Genomic DNA, 22,002 nt, shown 5'->3' with positions numbered 1-22,002 from the left:
ATAACTTTCTCAGTGGACCAGGAAGGTGACTTTTTAGCATTTGTGCATCACAAAAGGAATCAAAGTAAAATATATGAATACAAACTCCATTTCATGAATGTAAGATGCCTGATGATTTATTAAAACTTTTGAGATAACATAAAAAAGTTGAAGGAATTTTTCAGGTGTTCTCCTTTTTTCTGGCATTCTCTGTTTCCCTCAGTGGTCCAGGTTTCAGAATCGGAGTACTAATGTGTGGTCTCATGTGATTGTTGTAGCCAGTTAGTGTCCACTGCAATGGAATGCCATTATGCAGGGCCAAAAACAGTGAAGGTGGAACGAAAAATAATAAAACCCCCTACATACAGTGAAGGAAATAAGTATTTGATCCCTTGCTGATTTTGTAAGTTTGCCCACTGTCAAAGTCATGAACAGTCTAGAATTTTTAGGCTAGTTTAATTTTACCAGTGAGAGATAGATTATATAAAAAAAATAAACAGAAAATCACATAGTCAAAATTATATATATTTATTTGCATTGTGCACAGAGAAATAAGTATTTCTACCAACCATTAAGAGTTCAGCCTCCTCCAGACCAGTTACACGCTCCAAATCAACTTGGTGCCTGCATTAAAGACAGCCGTCTTACATGGTCACCTGTATAAAAGACTCCTGTCCACAGACTCAATTAATCAGTCTGACTCTAACCTCTACAACATGGGCAAGACCAAAGAGCTTTCTAAGTATGTCAGGGACAAGATCATAGACCTGCACAAGGCTGGAATGGGCTATAAAACCATAAGTAAGACGCTGGGTGAGAAGGAGACAACTGTTGGTGCAATAGTAAGAAAATGGAAGACATACAAAATGACTGTCAATCGACATCGATCTGGGGCTCCATGCAAAATCTCACCTCGTGGGGTATCCTTGACCCTGAGGAAGGTGAGAGCTCAGCCGAAAACTACTCGGGGGGAACTTGTTAATGATCTCAAGGCAGCTGGGACCACAGTCACCAAGAAAACCATTGGTAACACATTACGCCGTAATGGATTAAAATCCTGCAGTTCCCGCAAGGTCCCCCTGCTCAAGTAGGCACATGTACAGGCCCATCTGAAGTTTGCAAATGAACATATGGATGACTCTGAGAGTGATTGGGAGAAGGTGCTGTGGTCAGATGAGACTAAAATTTAGCTCTTTGGCATTAACTCAACTTGCCATGTTTGGAGGAAGAGAAATGCTGCCTATGACCCAAAGAACACCGTCCCCACTGTCAAGCATGGAGGTGGAAACATTATGTTTTGGGGTGTTTCTCTGCTAAGGGCACAGGACTACTTCACTGCATCAATGGGAGAATGGATGGAGCCATGTACCGTCAAATCCTGAGTGACAACCTCCTTCCCTCCACCAGGACATTAAAAATGGCTCGTGGCTGGGTCTTCCAGCACGACAATGACCCAAAACATACAGCCAAGGCAACAAAGGAGTGGCTCAAAAAGAAGCACATTAAGGTCATCGAGTGGCCTAGCCAGTCTCCAGACCTTAATCCCATCGAAAAGTATGGAGGGAGCTGAAGATCTGAGTTGCCAAGCGACAGCCTCGAAATCTTAATGATTTACAGATGATCTGCAAAGAGGAGTGGGCAAAAATTCCATCTAACATGTGTGCAAACCTCATCATCAACTACAAAAAAAGTCTGACTGCTGTGCTTGCCAACAAAGGTTTTGCCACCAAGTATTAAGTCTTGTTTGCCAAAGGGATCAAATACTTATTTATCCGTGCACAATGCAAATAAATATATGTAATTTTGACTATGTGATTTTCTTTTTTTTTTTTTATATAATCTATCTCTCATTGGTAAAATTAACCTATCCTAAAAATTCTAGACTGTTCATGTCTTTGACAGTGGGCAAACTTACAAAATCAGCAAGGGATCAAATACTTATTTCCTTCACTGTAAATCTATTTGTTAGTAAGAAGCAGAGGAAAGATGTAACAGAGTAGCATATGACTGCACAATCAGACTACACATGGGGTTTGGATGTAGTCTGTAACTATGGACACACACAGAACTGTGTAGGAGCTGTATACAAAAAAACTGTGGGAGAATTTTAATCAAGATTATTTGCAAGAAGTTACTTAATTTTTTTATTTAACTACACAAAATGGTGGCAAAAGTGTATATACCCTTTAAAAAGGCATGTCAAGCACTAGTAATAACGGTTTCTTATATACAGTAGCTTACATTGACTCGAATCACTAAAGACTCCAAAACAACCTTTCCACCAGATTGTCCAAGGTCATGGTCAACTAAAAGGTCAGCATCAATGATGATTCAACATCCAACCGCAATATCACAATATGCACTTAAACACGATGGCAAACTGGAATAGGGGACTAACATTTATAAACTTTCTTTTATTAGTTTAATAACTAATAACATTTTTTTTCTTAAAGGTTCAAAATTTTAGACCTTATCACATTGTTATAGTGCACAATATCTATGAAGATACTTTACTGTGCTCTATATAACCTGTTTATGTAAAGGATACTGTCATGTATGTATGTCACATCTAATAGTATGTATAAAGTGTGATTACACTGCTACATAGTGCAAAAAAAAAAGAAGAAGATGTTTACACACCTTTTTTTTTTTTTTACATATTCCGTCCCTTCCCCTCCAATATTTGGCATTATTTTGAATATTTAACCCCTTCCTTCTGCATGCATTCTGGGTCCTAATGACCAAGCAATTTTTTTAATTTTTCCATCGTCACATTCAAAGAGCTATAACTTTTTTTATTTTCACGTGGACATGGCTGTATGAGGACTTGCTTTTTGCGGGATGAGTTGTATTTTTCAATGGCACCATTTTGGGGTATATAGTAATGGTTTTACATTTTTTGTGTGTACTTTTCATTAATTTTTATTTCACATTAATTATTTTTCAGTCCCTCTAGGGACTTCCCTTTGCGAACTTTAGATCGCAGATATAATGCTTTGTTAAACAAAGTATTACTGCCTGTCATTATAAAACTGACAGGCATCTATTAGGCATATAGCCAGGGCAGGCCTGGGAGCCATTGTTAGGCCCCCGGCTGTCATGGTACCCCATCGGATGCCCGCAATTGCATTTGCGGGCCACCAATGGGGGACAGAGGGAGCTCCCTCCCTCTGTTAAGCACTCAAATGCAGTGGTCACTAATGGCCGCGGCATTTGAGAGGTTAAATGGTCACGATCGAAGTAAACTTCGATTGCTGCCGATGGAGCAGGAGCCCGGCTGTCATGCCCCCTCTCCAGCCTGCACAGGACACCCGTGCAGGACGTGGAATAGGTCGCCGTGAAAAGGCGGCGGTCTAGAATAAAGCCCCTTAACCCCTTCCCGACATTTGACGTATCCATACACCAAAGTCGGGTAGGGGAAGTATGGAACGGGCTCACGGAGTGAACCCGCTCCATACAATGCGGGAGTCGTCTGTTTGTTACAGCCGACACTTCAGAGTAGCGAGCGGCATCGTGCTTGAGCGCGATCCTGCTCGTTTAACTCGTTAAATTCTGCGGTCAATAGCGACCGCAGCATTTAAATCATTAGAAAGAGTGGGGCGACCCCCTCTAACAGCTCATCGCGCCCCCTGCAACGCAATCGCGGGGGGGGGGGGGCGATGGTTGCTATGGCTGCCTGGGGGCCTATTGAAGGCCCCCAGGTCCGCCATCTTTATGCACCTATTAAGCCCTGCCTCCAGCAGGGCTTAATAGATGCCTGTCAGAATCACGATATACTGCAACACATTAGTATTGCAGTATATTGTGCAAGCGATCTTATGATCGCTGGTTGAAGTCCCCTAGGGGGACTGATAAAAAAAGTAAAAATAAGTTAAATAAAGTATTTTTTCTTTGTGTAAAAAAAAAATTCTAAATTAAAAGTTAAAAAAAAAACATTTTCCCCCTAGAGCATAGTAAAAAAATAAACATAATTGGTATTGCCGCGTCCATAAAAGTCTGAACTATTACAATTTATCATTATTTAACCCGCACGGTGAACGCTGTAAAAAAAAAATTGTAAACGCCAGAATCTCTATTTTTTGGTCACCTAATCTCCCACAAAAAATGAAATATAAAGTGATCAAACCGTCGCATGTATACCAAAAGGGTATTATTAAAAACTACAGCTTATCCCGCAAAAAATAAACCCTCATACCACTTAATGGACGGAAAAATAAAAACTTTATGGCTCTCAGAATTTGGCGTCAAAATTAATTTTCTTTTTTACACTTAGGTTTTTACTTGTAAAAGTAGTAAAATATAGAAAATACTATATATATTTGGTATCGCCGTAATTGTATTGACCCACAGAATAAAGTTAACATGTTGTTTTAATTGTACAGTGAATTTCGTAAAAACGTTTCTTAGTAAATTATATGGCAAAATAAATGGTGCTACGAAAAACTACAACTCGTCCCGCACAAATCAAACCCTCATAGTACTATATCGACTTAAAAATAAAAAACGTTATGGCTTTTGGGAGGTGAGGAGGAAAAAACGAAAATGAAAGGGCTGCGGCGGGAAGGGGTTAATGACCGCCGTGAAAAGGCGCATTGGTGGTCATTAAGGGGTTAATTAGTGTGAATGTTGGATATTGACTTCCGGACCAATCAGTAACAACGTGCCACATTCTCCTGAGCACAAACTGCAGAACTAATAGAAACCATTCATAGCCAGTTCACAAATATGAGAAAGAAAGAAAGAAAGAAAGAAAGAAAGAAAGAAAGAAAGAAAGAAAGAAAGAAAGAAAGAAAGAAAGAAAGAAAGAAAGAAAGAAAGAAAGAAAGAAAGAAAGAAAGAAAGAAAGAAAATAAAGAAATGGAATACAAATGAAAGAAAGAGAAAAAAAAGAAAGGAGAAAAAAAAAGTTGAAAAACGATAGAAAAGAAAGAAAGAGGAAAGAAAAGAAAGGAGGAAAGAAAAGAACGAAAGAACGAAAGAACGAAAGAACGAAAGAAAGATAAAAAGAACAAAAGCAGGCAAAAGGGTGAGTGGAAAACTATAGGAAAGAGCCTGCCTACTGCATTATGGTATCTACATATACTTCCTCCTAAAAGAACTGTGACAAAATGATGCCAAAAACACTTTGAAGTCCATGTAAGCAACGGTTTTCTCATTCCCATTAGTCAATCTCTGCATTTATCCCTATTCGTCATTATTAAAAAGTTACAAACGCTTGTGATTGAGAACTGTTCCTCTAGATGGTGATGACAAAGATACTATGTTATTTCCGGCTCATATTAACCATGACTGAACATCTTCTCTGAAGTACCTGCAGCAAAGGAAATGTTTATGGGATTGTGAAAGAATCTCCCTCTTATTTCGTAACTTACTCAAGTCATGTTTAGCGTTAACAGGGACTAAATGTCCCCGTGAAATTTCATGTAAAAGTTTTCCCGGACACTTCTATACTGTCATGCTATTGTTTAATGTAAACATATATAGCACATACATTATTTCTGTTACCGAAGCACATTTATTTCTAATCAGTCCTTACATTAAGGAGAATGCAGAGAACTCCTGGCTGCTTACAATAAGGAACACGTACCTCCAAACTTAGTATGAAATTTTATAAAATTTCCCAAGTTTTAATACATTCATGACTCACTTGAAAGTAAGACCTGTCTGCAGTGAAATGTGTTAGATATCACAAATAAAATGAATAGCCCTACTGCAAGACATATGTAATGCTGTGATAGTACAATATTACCCATCATTTATATTGCCGTTTAGAATGGGTTTTCCACATGCGTATTTGGAGGCATGTCCAAGATATTCTAATGCCTAAACCTTCGAGACCCTAGACGTCTCTTGATCATAGGTGATGAACTCACATTATATCCTTGAGCAGATGTGATGAAGCTTATGTACCAGAGTACCTCATAAGCCAGGTATGTATTGTTAACTCCATCCATGCCAGGAACATTTTTGTGAGTAGGATAAAATGTTCTAATAGACTCTATGTAACATTTTTATAATCCAGAAGACTAAAATCTGTATCTACATAATTAAACAACTACACAACCTCAAAAGCCCAAGGCTAAAAGCCTTACATAGGAAGGAAAGGCATAAGTTGAAGCTCCTGGACCCCAGTGAAAATTGTATTCAGGGCCCTCTACCTACAATGTGCTATGTATAATACTGGTGTCATACTGAAACTTCTTTAAAGCAGTGGGGCCCTTAGGCCTCCTCAGGTATCATGGCCTGGTTTTCATTCCTATGCCTGGGAAGTACCTCATATACAAGATGCCGTGGGGCAACATGGTGTTTGTATATGTTGAAAGACTTATTGGCTTTCTATTAAATTTGCCCTATTGCAAGTGTGTGTCTCAGATTTGAGCCCCATTCGGGACAGAACTGAATAATGACAAAATCTGTAAAGTGCTGTCGAATAGGTTGAAGTTCACAAACAAGATTTATGCCTCAAGAAATGGAGGATATGACTAGAAATTTATTGTAGCAGATGGAAGAAGTTAGTCACCCTACCCAACAACACACGCATCCTCTTTGTCATCCCACCTTCCGCATTGCAAAAGAAAGTGGCGGACAAATAAATCTGAAAAATATGGTCATTCATTAACTAAAAACTCTTTAATTATGAAAGCAACAGCCTCACCTCATGTCTTTGGAGAGTTTTAGGGTATGTTCATACGCGGCAGATTTTTTTGCAAAAATTTCTGTGACTGAAAAGCAGTCCTATTCATCTACACGGGGTTTTAAAAAATCCACGCACAAGCTGCAGAAACAACCCAATTGAGATGTACGGGACTGATTTTCAGTCGCAGAAATATCTGCAAAAAATCGGTCACGTGTGAATTTACCCTTACAGTGCAAGACAGTAAGAATAAAGTTAATACTCAGAGATGAAAAAAAAAGCTGATTCGTTTTAAACCACTATGTTAATGGTCTGCCAATCTCAGGGTCACCTCATTGCACAATAAGCAAAGTATACAGTTTCCCAAACTATAAGCACTTAACAAAAACCATAATGCTTGCAATGGTCTAATGTCGGACACCAGAACCCTAAGAGAACAGTTTTCTACGAAACAGTTATTTAACATTCACGCATGGAGTAGAGAGCTGAGAACTACCTCAGTTTTGTGTTGTTTGCCAACTTGATGATTTGATCTATGGTTAATAAGCACAGCAGTTGAAATCCACTATTGAAAGAACTGGCTGGGATGAATTTTTCTACTCTTTTGCCTCCAACTACATTAAAGTCCTCAGCATGTGCTGTTATATACATTTCAATAACTCCGTACACTTGGCTTCTCGAAGGCAGTAGGCTCAGTAACAGGAGAGCCATCCTAGTAGACGTAACAGCAGATTGTGTATCACTGCATTAACAGCAGACTTTGCATTTTCACTATTGAGTTCATCTACATAACTACGTGAGAAGTGGCTATACGTACAATTACACCTCTCTCCACTGATGACACATGAATCAGATGTCCACTTTCCATGTAATAGAGGTGCATGCGGTCACTATTGAGTTGGCGTCTTTGTAGGAGAATTGATCAATCTCTGACATATTTGCTTTGTGGGCATATTTGTTTTGCATGCTGTTCTGTATATGGTCAGACTTTGATGTGTGAGATTATAATAGGTTATGTGGTATATAATGGTTATATTAAGCTATATATACCATTATGCCATAACATTAACGCCACATGCCTAATATTGTGTAGGTCACCCTTATGCAGCCAAAACAGCTTTGACCTGTTAGGGCATGGTCCACACAACCCCTCTGAAGGTGTCCTATTCGATCTGGCACCGAGACGTTAGCAGCACATTTTTTAAGTCCTGTAAGTTTCCAACATATTCCACAAATGCTTAATCAGATTGAGATCTGAGGATACTCTTCAAACCATTCCTGAACAATATTTGCAGTGTGGCAGGGTACATTATCCCGCTGAAAGAGACCACAGCCATTAAGTAATAACTTTGCAGTGAAGGCGTGTACTTGGTCTGCAACAATGTTTAGGTATGTGGTACGAGTCCAGGATCCATGGTTTCCTAGCAGAACATTGCACAGAGCAACACACTTCCTCAACCGACTTGCATTCTTTCCATAGTGCATCTTGCTGCCATCTCTCCCCCAGGCGATTGACGAACGCTCACCCAGCCGTCCACATGATGTAAAAGAAAGCATCATTCATCAAACAACGACACCTTCTTCCATCGCCCCATGATATAGTTGTGATGCTCACGTACCCATTGTGAGTGATTTCAGTGGCGGACAGGGGTCACGCAGCCACAAACATAGAAAACTGCGATGCACTGTGTGTTCTTATACTCTTCTATCATAGCCGGCAGTAACTTTTTTAGTAATTTGTGCTACAATACCTTTTTTGTGCGATCGAGACGTTCTTCATTCTGTTCTATGGGAGATACGGAAAAAGCCAAGCAGCGCTTGTTCGGCTGTTTCCGAAACACCTATAGAGTAGAAAGGAGAGAGCTGCGCGCATTCCCCGACTCGAATCTGCAGCCAGTGGCCGCCTCATCAGGCGCAACATTTGTCAAGTGACTCCCATTCTCGAAATAAGTGTGGGTCATCTATCAGACATTTATGGCATAACTTGTGAATATGCCATAAATGTCTAAGTTGGGAATAACCCTTTAAGTCACAAGCACTTCTTCAACCAAATATTACATCGAATGAACTTCTGACATTAATTAAAATATGCACATGTCACATAAAACTGTTTTTGCTGATAGGTCATGAAGACAGGTCTTTTACTAGCACATTGTCCCTTGTCTACACAGAGAAAACAAGAAAGCCCTATATGAGTATGCATTTGTAAAATCTGTAAAAGACAACTGTTCTTTCCAAATGTAAAAAAACAACCGGCTATTTACGCGGAAACTACTTCATTTACTGTACAGATAATGTCTCTCTCTACTCAGTATAGATCTTTATGAAATGTTGTGATTACAAGACGTAAATTATAGCTGATTATTCACAACGAAATTATTTACTAGACAAGAATATTCAAAATATAGAGTTACAATGTGTATATATAGTTACTGTAGCACAAATTGCTGAAAAAGTTAATGGTCGTGTGCATTGGCTCATAGCAATGAATGGGTCCGCAATTCACCCGCAGATTTTCAAGTGAATTGCGGATGCAAAAACATGTTCGTGTGCATGAGGCCTTAAAGTGGAGTGTGCACCATTTTGCTGCTATAATATCCTCCACTCTGGGAAGGCTTTAGACGTAATTTTGAAACATAGCTTATCCTTTCAGCCACATATACTTGAGTGAGCTCAAACACTGATGTAGCGTTATAAGGCCTGCCTTACATTTGATGGTTCAAATAATCCCAAAGGTATTCGATTGGGTTGATTAAAGAGATCCGTGGCCAGTCAAGTTCTTGGAGAGATGTTTTGTAGGGACCTATTTTTGAGTATAGGTGCATTGACATGTCCAAAAAGAAAAAGGCTTCTTACCACAAGACTGGATGTAGACTGTATGCTGTAATATTAAGATATCCTTTCATTGGATCTAGTGATGACTGGGAACCACTCTAGTAGCACAGATATTTGATGAATTGTCCTGTTGAAAGGATGCCTTTTATGTGCCATACCGGACATAAATTGGAGGGGTAATATTTGTCTATTGAATCTGTTATCAATGTAGGGCTGGTATGGCAGAAACAAAGAAAAAGGTGTCCCATACTTTTGCTCCTTAAATGATGCAGCTCATATTATTTCATTTGCATGCGGGGAGGGAAATGTGCATATTAAAGCAGGGTAATAGTAGGAAATTTAAACAACTTTCCTTTTCACCATCAACAGAATAAAGGTTCTCTGTTACAGATCTTTGAATGGAGGAAGCGGAGGAGATGTTACAATGTGTTAGGAGGAACGCTTTAAAGAGGACAAACACAGACCTTGCAGTAGCTTAATTCATCATAAAATTTACAACAGTTCCATTTGGTGAACATTTTACTTATCTTGCCTCAAAATTAAACATCTTAATAAAGCATATATAAGTATAGTATATTCAATTTGTATATCAAGCAAGTAACTGCTAAACTTGCATATCACTGCTGTATGTAGCAGAAACATACCCAGGAGACAGCAAGTTGATTATGAGAATCTGCTCCCTCTTTCCCAGAGGACAAGAGTTTCCATGTGAGCACATTTGTGTTTGCCACACGCAGTAGTAAACCATGGTTTATGTAGAAAAGCAAATATGAGCGGATGTCATAAAATGTTTCGCCAGTTTATTCCCGTGGAATGCTCCTAATGTTCGTGCAACCCCGTGGAAGTAGAGAAAGGAAAATTAGCTCAGCAAAAAAAAAAGCTAAAAAATAAAAGATGATCATATTAAAGCTATAATGTATAAAAAGATAACAATAGCAACATGACGTAATCTTTCAAACATTACCGTACAGTGCAAAAATACCTGAACCATACATCTACCATCCAAATAATACTACAACAATGCTCGAATAAACACTCCACACAGTGCCTCAATAGGGCTATGTTCAGGCAGGACAGATACGCTGTGTAAAAACACACAGCGTATCTGCCCTGGTCGCCGCAGGGAACTCCAGACGAAACACTGCACCAAATTGTGGTGCAGTTTTTCGTCCGGAACGTCCGCTGCGGAAAACTGCACGTATAAAAAACAACAACACATCCTTACCCTCTGACGTCCTGCAGACCTGCCCTCTGGGATGACTATTTATCCCTTATGTCTGCTGCAGCCTGTGATTGGCTGCAGTGGTCACATAGGATGAGATGTCATCCCAGGAGGCCGGCCTAGATGAAGAAGCACAGAATTCTGGGTAAGTATAATTAAAACATTTTCAGAGTTGTTTTTTGCAGCTTTAAGGCCGCAAAAAAAACAACATCTGCTATTTGTTGCTGGTTTTACCTCCCCATTGCTTTCAATGGGGAAAACCCGAAACAAAAAAGCAGCAAATACAACTGACATGCTGCGGATTAAAACTACACGCCACAGGTCAATTTCTGAGAGGTTTTTCCGCTCATTATTTACGCAGCGTGTGGATGAGATTTGTTCATATCACATACACTTTGCTGCTACTACATGATGCTGCGAATTTTCCGCAACAAAATAAATTTCGGAAAATCTGCATAATTTACGCTACAAGTGAACTTACCCTAACAGTGCAATAAAGTGCACAATAAAAAATACCATACGTGTCTAAATAATACCAATAAACAATGCCCAAATATGTGTTTAGGGCACATTCACAGCGTGAATGTGGAGCTTGGAGCGTGAATCTCGTCCGTGTGCTGTGCGTTGAAACAACGCACAGCATACGGCCCCATTAATTCCAATGGGGCTATTCACACATGTGTGAGTTTTCACGCAGCTTGTGTCCGTTGCGTGAAACTCACTGCATGTCCTATATTAATGCATTTTCACGCACCTAGTCACCCATTGAAATCAATGGGTGAGTGAAAACCACGAATAGCATACGAATACACATCTGTGTGCAGTCCGTCTTTTCTGCATCAATTACATTGAAAAAAAAAAGTGCTTACGAGTGCGTGAAAAATACATGCCACTCGCAAAGCACCCTGATACAAAATGTAACACACTCGCGTGTAAATCTGTCACGTTCGTGCGAATGTAGCCTTACAGTTCTCAAAGGATAGTGCTATGCAGTTCTAACATAGTACCACTATACAAAGCACAAATACAGTACCTGTGTCATAAAATTACCAAATTATATGCTCACACCTCAGATTCTCAAGTCTCTTAAAGGCTATGTAAACCTTTGAAAAATTTTTATTTTAATAACTATGTGTATTAGTGTGTTTAATGCAAATTTCTAATTACTTTTTATTAAAAATTATTTTTACTTTTTGAGATACAGCTGTTTTATATCCTGTATACAGAGCAGCTGTTTCGTTCGCTGAATCCTGTACTCGTCAGGTCTGCGGGATTGACGGATTCAATCGGGTCCTGCGTTTTAGATGCACCTGTTATCCACCTAAATTCATAACTTAGATGTGATAGATTACAGTTGGATCCTGCGTGTCAGAGACACACAGGACCTGCGGACACTGAACTCGTCAGGTCCGCGGGACTGACGGATTCAGGTTGTAGCGAACTATACAGCTGCTCTGTATGCAGAATACAGAGCAGCTGTATCTCAAAAAGTAAAAAGAATGTTTATAAAAACTAATAATAAAGTTTCACGAAATACAGTGATTGACCTTTTTATAAAAATAAAAAAATCCCTTTCAAAGGTGTTCATGGCCTTTAAGGATGCACTTCTAATATTTATATTACGAAGTACAGTAAAAAATAGTGTAGTACCGTGTTAGCCAGAGACAATATGAAATGTTAAATACTTTTGTGTCAAAAAAGACAAAAGTATAATAGGTATGATACCTCTGGACCTGATCACAGTTTGGCAGATTTAAAGGTACTCATTCTGAAGGGTCATTTTAAAAACAACAGAGAAAGAAAAATTTGGGAATTCAAGATGATGATAAAATTCCAGTCATTGACACAAGGCCTCAATCTAACACCAGGATTTATGAGCCACTACATGGACACACGTCACGTCCCCCATCAGACTGACTCCAGATGCCTTAACTCCTAAGTCATCACCCCTATAACCTCAGTTTTATTGCCCCGGCTTATCTTAATGATGTATCACCTCATGTACTAATTGTCTTTGTGTAACATCTAAATGTTGTGCTTTTTTCTAAGTCATTCATTTGTAAACTGCCTGAAGAAGGGGCCTCTGTGCTCTGAAAGCTTGCATATAGAACTTTTATGGTTAGCCAATAAAGGTATCATACCTATTATACTTTTGTCTTTTTTGACACAAAAGTATTTAATATTTATATTAGAAATATTTAAATTTAATGCAGTTGACCTGGAAATCCAGCAATATTTATGGACTGTTGTATGAGGCAGTCTGTAGTCTGCAGATATAATCCAGAATTAAGAATGTCATGATTAAGCCGGCAATTTTTTTTTAAAGTTAGCAGGGAAGCCACAAGACACATACAATTCCGTAGACATTTTTGGCTAACTTACTGGAGTGATTCATTTAATATCATTAGATTAGGGAATTGCTAAGGAAAAAATGTCCTAATTTTTACAAAATTTATCTCAAATGTGGGAAAAACATTTTATTTCACTATTGCAAGATATTTTCCTCACTATTTTAACAATTGACTCTCTTTTTCCCTGGCTATTAGGGTATGTTCACACAGAGTTTTTTGTAGGCAGAAAATTCTGCCTCAAAATTCCGTTTGGAATTTTGAGGCAGATTTTGATCTGCCTGCACGCCGTTTGCCACGTTTTTCACAGCGTTTTTCGCCCACGGCCATTGAGCACCGATGGGCAAAAACGATGCGAAATACGCCTTCTCAGCCTCCCATTGGTATCAATGGGAGGTCAGAGACGTAAACGCCCGAAAATAGGACACGTCGCTTCTTTTTCCCGCGAGATGGTTTTCCGCTCGCGGGAAAGAAACGCCTCCGCCTCCGCCTCCCATTGAAATCAATGGAAGGCATTTTCGGCCGTTTTTTTGGTGCGTTTTCTGACGCGGTTTCTGCGCCAAAAAACTCAGTGTGAACTGACCCTAAAAAAGATTTAATTCCGCATTATACAAACATCAAATGACAACTACAGAAATGTGATAAAACCATTCCAATGAGATATGATTATCATTGTGGTACTTAAATAGCAGTTCACTAATCATATGCACTTAGTGTGTTCTTCCAGGGATCTAAAATGAGCTCTATTTGCTTTGATATAGTCATTTTCTGCTGAATCTAGGTACTGAAGTGTTGTAGATATACGGGTTGTAAGGGAAACTGTAATTAAAATTGGTGAAATTATGGCCATAACCGCTTTGGTGACTGATGAGTGTTTGTAATGCATAGCATTATACTACAGCAGAAGAGAACATATTTCTGTTTTTTCCCCCCTACATATATTTCTGTACTAATGGCATTGCCAAAGATGGATTACAACTATTAAAATACAGAATTAGAGTGAAAAATAATCTTGACTCAAAAAGAATGATTGACTTGGTTTTGAGATCCTATTTCCTCCTCCCCCAATGGGCAATATAATTTTGTTCTGGTAAATCTCCAGATTACTACTCAGATTTACACATTATTTTTCATTTGTGGATTTTTCATAATTATACCATTGGAATGTACATAACCAATTTAACCCCTTGAATACAGTATACAGGTGCTAGTAAGCGAATATCACAATGTGATTCCTGTCTGCTCTTTTTTGCATCCCTTAAAGGTAACTCAACCCAAAACTTTGGTCTCAGGTAAAATTTGTCAGCACAGTAAAATATCAAAATATTTTACTGTTATGATACATTTCTTAAATGCAAGGATAATATTTCTGTAGTTGTGATTTAATAATGCACATATAGTTACATTTATAGGGGTTGTACTGTAGTATTAAAATTATGTTAAAGGGGTTTTTGTCAGATTACCCAAAACTCTGCAAAAAAACAAATATAGCCATGCTACTGTCTGAACATGTGCTGCTACTTCTGTTTACCTGGGTAATATAATTACATGTCATCCATAGGGAAAACATTTCACAAGGGTGTGGCAGCCAATCTCGGGCTGCCACAGTGACATGCAGCCTGGGTAAAGAGAAGGAGCAACGGAGGACCAGCAGGCAGTTTTGATGACATTTAGATAACTACTATCACATTAAATAAAGTGACCACATAAAGTTATGTTAAAATTTTCCAATTAATAATAGCTACATTCACCAGGATGAAGAGGAAAGCAAGGAGAATACAAAGACATGCTATGCCCGTTTATTGTTTTACAGGTGGAGCTGCTTATATTAAGCTGGTTGCCATTAATGTTTTAACCCGTTCCGGACATCCGCCGTATATGTATAGCAGAAGTCGAAAGAGCAAGTGTGAAACAAGCTCAGAAGCTGAGCTTAGCCTGCTTAATATACAGCGGACATGCTGCGCTGCCGGGATCGGAGAGAAACCCGATCTTGGCCATTTAACCACTAAGATGCCATGGTCAATAGCGGTACCGAAGCCCCCTGTCCCACCAAATGCCTCCTTGGGATCATGCCGATGGGTTGTAATAAAGGCTCTGATGTCTGACATGTTAGATCCTCCAATAAGCCAATAAAAATTACAGTTCACCACACAAAAAAATGTACTCAAAATTAACAAAAATGTCAAATAACAATAATAAATGAAAAGCCTATAGTGTAATGTTATGGCCTATTGCTTTATGTAAGAGTCTGACCTCTAGGACTTCCGCTGATCCTATGAAGGTCCCTTCTGCATTTCTCCTATACAACGTTGCTCCTGGCCACCAAAGGTGCAGGATACTGCAACACAGCTAGTTTCAAGTGAAATGAGCTGTATTGCAGTTCCCTGCAAAGGAAGTGACCAGGAGCATTCGGAAAATCTGTGAAAGAAAACACATTTCAGTGATGTGCCATGACTTACTTTAGTGGGAAAACCCTTTTAACTATAGAAATAATAGTCTTTAAGGTGTTTTTTATCCCAAAAGCAGTGCTAACCGTCATCCAGTGCACAAAAAGTAAAACAGGAAGATCTGTGTCAGATTGCTATCCTAATAAGATAATATATTTTCAAAGTTGTTACAAACTAAATAGAAATATGCATTAAAACAGAAGCTAAAGTTTTTGTAGTAAAAAAACAAACCACAAAAAAACCTTACAATTAGAAAGAAATCACAAGGTCTGGTTAGTTTATTAGTCCAAACTTTTTTAAGAGTTTATCCTTTTCATGCACCATCAACATACAACAACATAGTAAATATAAGTACTTATGGCAAGGTCTCATCACAAAGCTAAACAGCTTGAATTTTGGGAAGAAAAGGGATGAGTGTAACACAACATAATTATATCCTTAATCATTAAAGAGGATCTGTCACCAAATTTCCCAATACAAACTGCATACATGATTAAATAGATCTCTCTGGCCTAATGAAGCGGATGTTCTAACTTTGAAGCAGCTATTTCAACCAACTGTGAGTCCATTTTTAACAACAGAATCCTACAGTCCTGCAGCATATGAATAGCTGATACGCTACTATCAGTGTCCCTCCTCCCCCGCACCATGCTGAAATCTTGCACATGCTCAGCAGTTTCCCTGTCTCTGAAGTAAAATTTTAAAAAAGCAGCAGAAGGAGTTAGAAGCTGTAATTCCACACTAAAACTGCTGCTGGAGGGCAGGCTCGCTCACTGCAGCACCAGGAAAACTGCAGCTTGTACTGAGAATGTGCGAGATTTCAGCATGGTGCGGGGGAGGAGGGACATTGATAGGAGCTCTGGGGTGGGCAGAGATTAAGATTATATCATGCATATACTTGGTCTTATGAATACATTTGGTCTTATAAAATGCTCATTTTAATTTGAAACAGGAAAATTTTACAAAATAATTATACAGCCAATCTTTTCAAAGTAAGTACATCAGTCTCATCAGGTCTAAGAATCCTATTTAATAATGTATGCAATTTGTATTGTGAAATATGGAGACAGCTCCTCTTTAAGTAAATAATAATTAATAATTCTCATTTCGGCTTTTGACTTGTTCTCTGCCAGCAGTGGGTCTTATACAACAAACAGCAGGATATATAGGGTTAAGGAAGACCTTTACAAATACAGATAATATGCTAATAACACATGGGAAAACTGGCGCATAAATGGCTGTTCATCCTAAAAAAAAAGACCATTCAAAGCACCTATTTCAACCAATATAAGTCCATTCTTATCAACAGAATCCTACAATCCTGCAGCATATGAAGTACAACCCTCAGCTTTGCCTAATAATGGAATATCCTGAGTAGTGAACCCTCACACCTCTATTAGCTCAGTGTTTTTTTAATAGGGCATAAAACAAGGGGTTGAATGCCTGTTTAATTGTGGCAAGGTTCTTACATTTTAATTACTTATTTATTTTTCTATTAATTGTCTTAAACGAATACTTAACTTTGATGAAAAATATAACTGCTTAGGCCAGGGTTACTCAACTGGCAGACCGCGGTCCAAATCCAGACCATGGACGCCAGCTGTCTGGACCCCTGCGCTCAATTGTATCTGCATCAAACTAATACCACATTTAAATACAGAACAGTACAACATTACAATTCTGTATAAACAACAAGATACTATTAAACACATGTTTTTTCTCCATTCATTATAACAAACGTCTGATTTCTTAACATGTAAATAAAGGCAAAAAGAAACAACCGGGTTAGCAATTCAAAATCTGCCGCACCTGCAGTATTCTTTATGTATGCATCTGGTGTGCAATTCTCATGGAGACAGAAACCTGATATTTAACACCTCTTAATAGAGCACGCAGTTTATTTTTGCAGTGGGAAAAGAACGCTGTAAAAACACACAGAAAGGTATACTAAATAAAACTACTCTGCTATCAATGTTATTATGAACGTGTAAAACCACAAGAACAAGATCTGAGTAGGTTATGTCATCAGGACATTAATGAGGATAAATAAGAGATCTCTTTGTTCCATTCTTTCCTCAGACGGTTATTAAATCTATAAGATGCATTATATTTGTAACCTTGGAAAAGGAAAAAAAAAGTGTCAACACCTGATGACCGCTCATTAGAAAACATATTAATTTCCCAAAAAAACATGTTCGTCGTTATTAAGGCATAACAACATAAAACAGGCTTATGTAACGTATCATTCAAATGTTTCTAGGGACATATGGCATTTCTAACAGATCATATATCCATAATTATAATGGTCTTAGCAGTTACTTATTACCATAAGCAGTTATATATGGTCTTAGCAGTTATTTATTATCATAAGCAGTTATTTATTATCATAAGAAAATGGGGGTTTAATAGTTTTTTTGCACTTTAAGGATGGTTATTAGTACAAATACAGATGCTTCTCCCAATAATCAGAAATGTCCTATTAGTTGAAAAATTACTAAGTTTACCTGGAACTTAACCATTGTGCTCACACTTCTCCGATAATACCTTTGCACCTTTAGGCTACATTCAGACGTAGAAGGACTTTATTGAAAATCTGCAAGTAATCCATGGCAAAATCCAAATGTGGATTTGCTATAGATTTCACACTTTGTATTGCAAAGATCTATAACAAATCCTGGACCTATATGGTATGCTGCACAGATTTTTCTGCAGCTTTGTGTGAATGAGGTTTTCAAAAGCCCATTCACAAGCATTGTCTTTTTTTATTTTTTTACTTATTTTAATTGCAAATTTGTAACATATGTGCCACATCTAAAAGTGGCCTTAAAGGGGTTTTCTATATTCCTTTTTAGGGCATACAGACTTCATAGAGGGGGGTCAGATGCTTGAAACCCTCTCAACATGCCAGAAAGGAGGGCCCCTCTGTAAAAGCAGCTTCCGCTCTAGTGGGCCTGGCGTTTCCATGCATTACATCAATGACCATTCATGACTGTAAAGGAAGTCTATGCTTCCCACGGCCATAACAGCCGATTGTTGGAGGTAAGAGAAGCCGAACACGCTGCAATTGGCTGATTACTAAACATGCTTCTTTTTAAAAAGCCGATGTCTTTATGCGACAACACCTTTAAAGTATTTAATTATTTTTGTGGAAAATAAATATTGAAAATTTATACCTCATATATGAACTCACAATAATAACGAGATATATATAAAAAAAGTACATGTATATGAGAGAGAATAATTCAGTTTGTTACTAAGAGGACAGACTAGGCAAATTTTGCTCTCATAAAGGAAAAGTTAAACTATTAAAATTATCTAGTAATAAAAGAATTCTTGAGAACCCACTTCAAATTCATGAGTATATAATTCATGACAGCAAGATTAGTAAAGCACAAAGCCAGCTGATATGTAACAGGATGAGTGTTTGTGAAAATGCATTCGTAGATAAAAGTTTGCCTTAAGATGATGCAGTACATCACAATATACATAAAATCTCAGAGATATTGAGTAAATACTATTCAGAACTATATAAAGGGGAAGATATGGATTTAAAACTCGCATCTAGCAGCCTAGACTCACTTAAATTATCTAAACTCAATGAAGAACAACTGTCAAGCATAAACGAACCCATAACCTTTGAAGAACTTAGCCAATGAAAAAAGTCCAGGACCAGATGGATTCACAAATTAATTATTGAAATATTTTATTCTACATATAAGGGATGCTTTATTAAATCTTCCAATTATATGTATCAGCATACATAAAATGTGCGGTCTGCAATCGGGGAATGTGGCATATATAAAATTGATACCAAAAAAAGATAATTACCTTTCAGATCCAAAATCCTATCGTCTGATTTCACTCATCAATGCCGATATCAAAATCTACATTAAATTAATGGCAACTAGGTCAGCAAAAGTGATATCGAGTTTGATAGGTCCACATCAAAATGGCTTTATAAAAGGAAGGGACGGGGTGAGAAATATAAGGAAAATCAAATCTTGGCAGTCCATGACAGGGCCAGGGTCAGGACACTATCGAAGGGCTGGAATATTAACATTCGATGCAGAAAAAGCCTTTGATAGAGTGGCCTGGCCCTGGCTAAACTTGGTGCTTATAAAAAATGGCGTTACTGGCAATTTTTTCAATATGATACAAGCAATATATCATTGTCCTACAGCTCATATATCTATTCCAGGGCTTACCACACCAAGTTTCAAATTATCAAGAGGAACCAGACAGGGATGTGCTCTATCTCCACTACTGTTTAATTTGTGTATAGAATCTATAGCTAGATCTATCATACAAAAGGATAATATACAGGGAATTAAAATTAATAACTGTAAAGTTTAAGTGGTAATGTCTGCTAATGACCTTTTGGTCTTCTTACATAATGTAGATAAAGACCTTCGTAGGGTTATGAATATTCTTTATAAATATAGCCCCTTATCTGGCTTTAAAATGAACTATGAAAAACTGAGGTACTGTTTCCTGATGAAGCACAAAATATTAGTGAACATCCAGAAGCTCAGAAACAGGGGTTAAAAATTGTTAAACAAGAAATAAAATATTTAGGAATTAGGATGGGACAAACGAAAAACATTATCTACAAGAACAATATACAGACATTATTACCCAATGTCGAAAAATCTTTGCAAATATGGAGGGACTTGCCACTCTCTCTGTTTGGAAGAATGTCACTAGTGAAAATGGTACTACTTCCAAAATGTTTATATATATTTCAAATGATACTCGTTATAATAAAAAAGAAAGAAATAAAGGAATTAAAAGCGGCTTTTCTTCTATTTATTTGTAGAGGGAAAATACATAAAATGTCTTTAAATAGACTTCAAGCTTCCAAGCAGGGAGGAGGTATATCCTTCCCAAACCTGAAAGATACAATTGGGCACATATCATTCATGGGATATCTTATTAAGTGGATTAAAAAGAGCTCCAATTCGGTTGATAGTGAGTTTGAGGAAGCTTTTTTTTCACCCTATCCTCTGAGCTCAATTATCCTGGCACGTAATGCTGACATACCAGTAGCTCAGAGGAATATGATGCTATTTAGGGACACATGGAAGGTTTGGGGCAAGTGTACCTCCTTATTTGGAATTTCACCCACATTACTAGGTTTTCCATAATAGGAGAACACCCTGCATTAGTGCCTATTATACCCAAAAGAGTCATTTTAAAGTGGCAACAACAATGTGAAATGTTGACATCTATAATCCAAGTGATCCATCGAGAAAATGGAACGATTTACACTTTCCATGAAATGCTAGATGAATTTTCAATATCAACTAAAGAATATTTATATTCTTATCAGTGGAGACACTTAATGTGTCAGATTTGCAGAGACTATCCTAATCTCTGAAATCCATCAGACTTTTACAAGATAATACCAAATCCAGGAGATAAAATTTCAATATCTCTTATCTATCAAATATTACAAATCACTAAGATAAATTATAAAGAGTTAAATTCTAACTGTTTTAAAAAATGGGTAAAAGAAACTAAATATTAAAATATCATCAGTTTAAATTCAGGTTAAAATATATAAGGGTTGGAAGAATACCAACATAGCGGTAAAATCTGAGACATTAAAGAGGCTCTGTCATCAGATTATAAGTGCCCTACCTCCTACATAATCTGATCGGCGCTGTAATGTAGATAACAACAGTGGTTTTTATTTTGAAAAACAATAATTTTTGAGCAAGTTATGAACAATTTTAGATTTATGCTAATTAGTTTCTTAATAGACAACTGGGCGTGTTTTTACTTTTTGCCAAGTGGGCGTTGTAAGGAGAAGTGTATGACGCTGACCAATCAGCGTCATACACTTCTCTTCATTTCAGCCCTGATTGTTTCACTGCACAGCTCTCACGAGATCACGCTGTGACGGGACTTCCTCCCACAGGTCCTTCACCGGAGCAATGGTCAACAGACATCGCCTCCAGCCGTGCCAGGACGTTTATCAGAATCTGCAGCGGCTGGAGGAGATGTCTGTTAAGTCTTCCATGGCTCCGACGAAGAACCTGTGGGAGGAAGTCCTGTCACAGCATGATCTCGCGAGATCACGCTGTGCAATGAAACAAGTGGGCATGAATGAAGAGAAGTGTATGACGCTGATTGGTCAGCGTCATACACTTCTCTTTACAACACCCACTTGGTAAAACGTAAAAAAATGCCCAGTTCGACATCAAGAACGAATTAGCATAAATCTAAAATTGTTCATAACTTGCTCAAAAATGATTGTTTTTCAAAATAAAAACCACTGTTGTTATCTACATTACAGCGCCTATCGGATTAGGTAAGGAGATAGGGCACTTATAAACTGGTGACTGAGCCACTTTAAGAGAACTTCAATGGAAGATAAGTTTTAGAGTCTATACTGCTTTTAATGTGGGGTTCAAACCTAAGAAAATTGAGTTGTCAAAATACGGAGACCAACAAAGTCCAACTGATGCAAGCGTCCACGGATTCAGATCTTTTGGAACCAAGTAGTCTCACTTATTAATACTGTAGCAGACAAAT

The 22,002-nt window shown here is 37.9% G+C and overlaps 1 protein-coding gene across 2 annotated transcripts in view; it reads right to left on the bottom strand.

Moving 5' to 3' along the window:
• Positions 1–22,002, bottom strand: part of THSD4 (thrombospondin type 1 domain containing 4) — a 684,213-nt gene that overhangs the window by 212,386 nt on the left and 449,825 nt on the right. The gene's annotated exons all lie outside the window — the stretch shown is intronic.

The sequence above is a fragment of the Rhinoderma darwinii genome, chromosome 3 (genome assembly GCF_050947455.1).
Source record: "Rhinoderma darwinii isolate aRhiDar2 chromosome 3, aRhiDar2.hap1, whole genome shotgun sequence".
In the NCBI taxonomy this organism is placed as follows: domain Eukaryota; kingdom Metazoa; phylum Chordata; class Amphibia; order Anura; family Rhinodermatidae; genus Rhinoderma; species Rhinoderma darwinii.
This window is presented reverse-complemented; position numbering and strand designations above follow the sequence as displayed.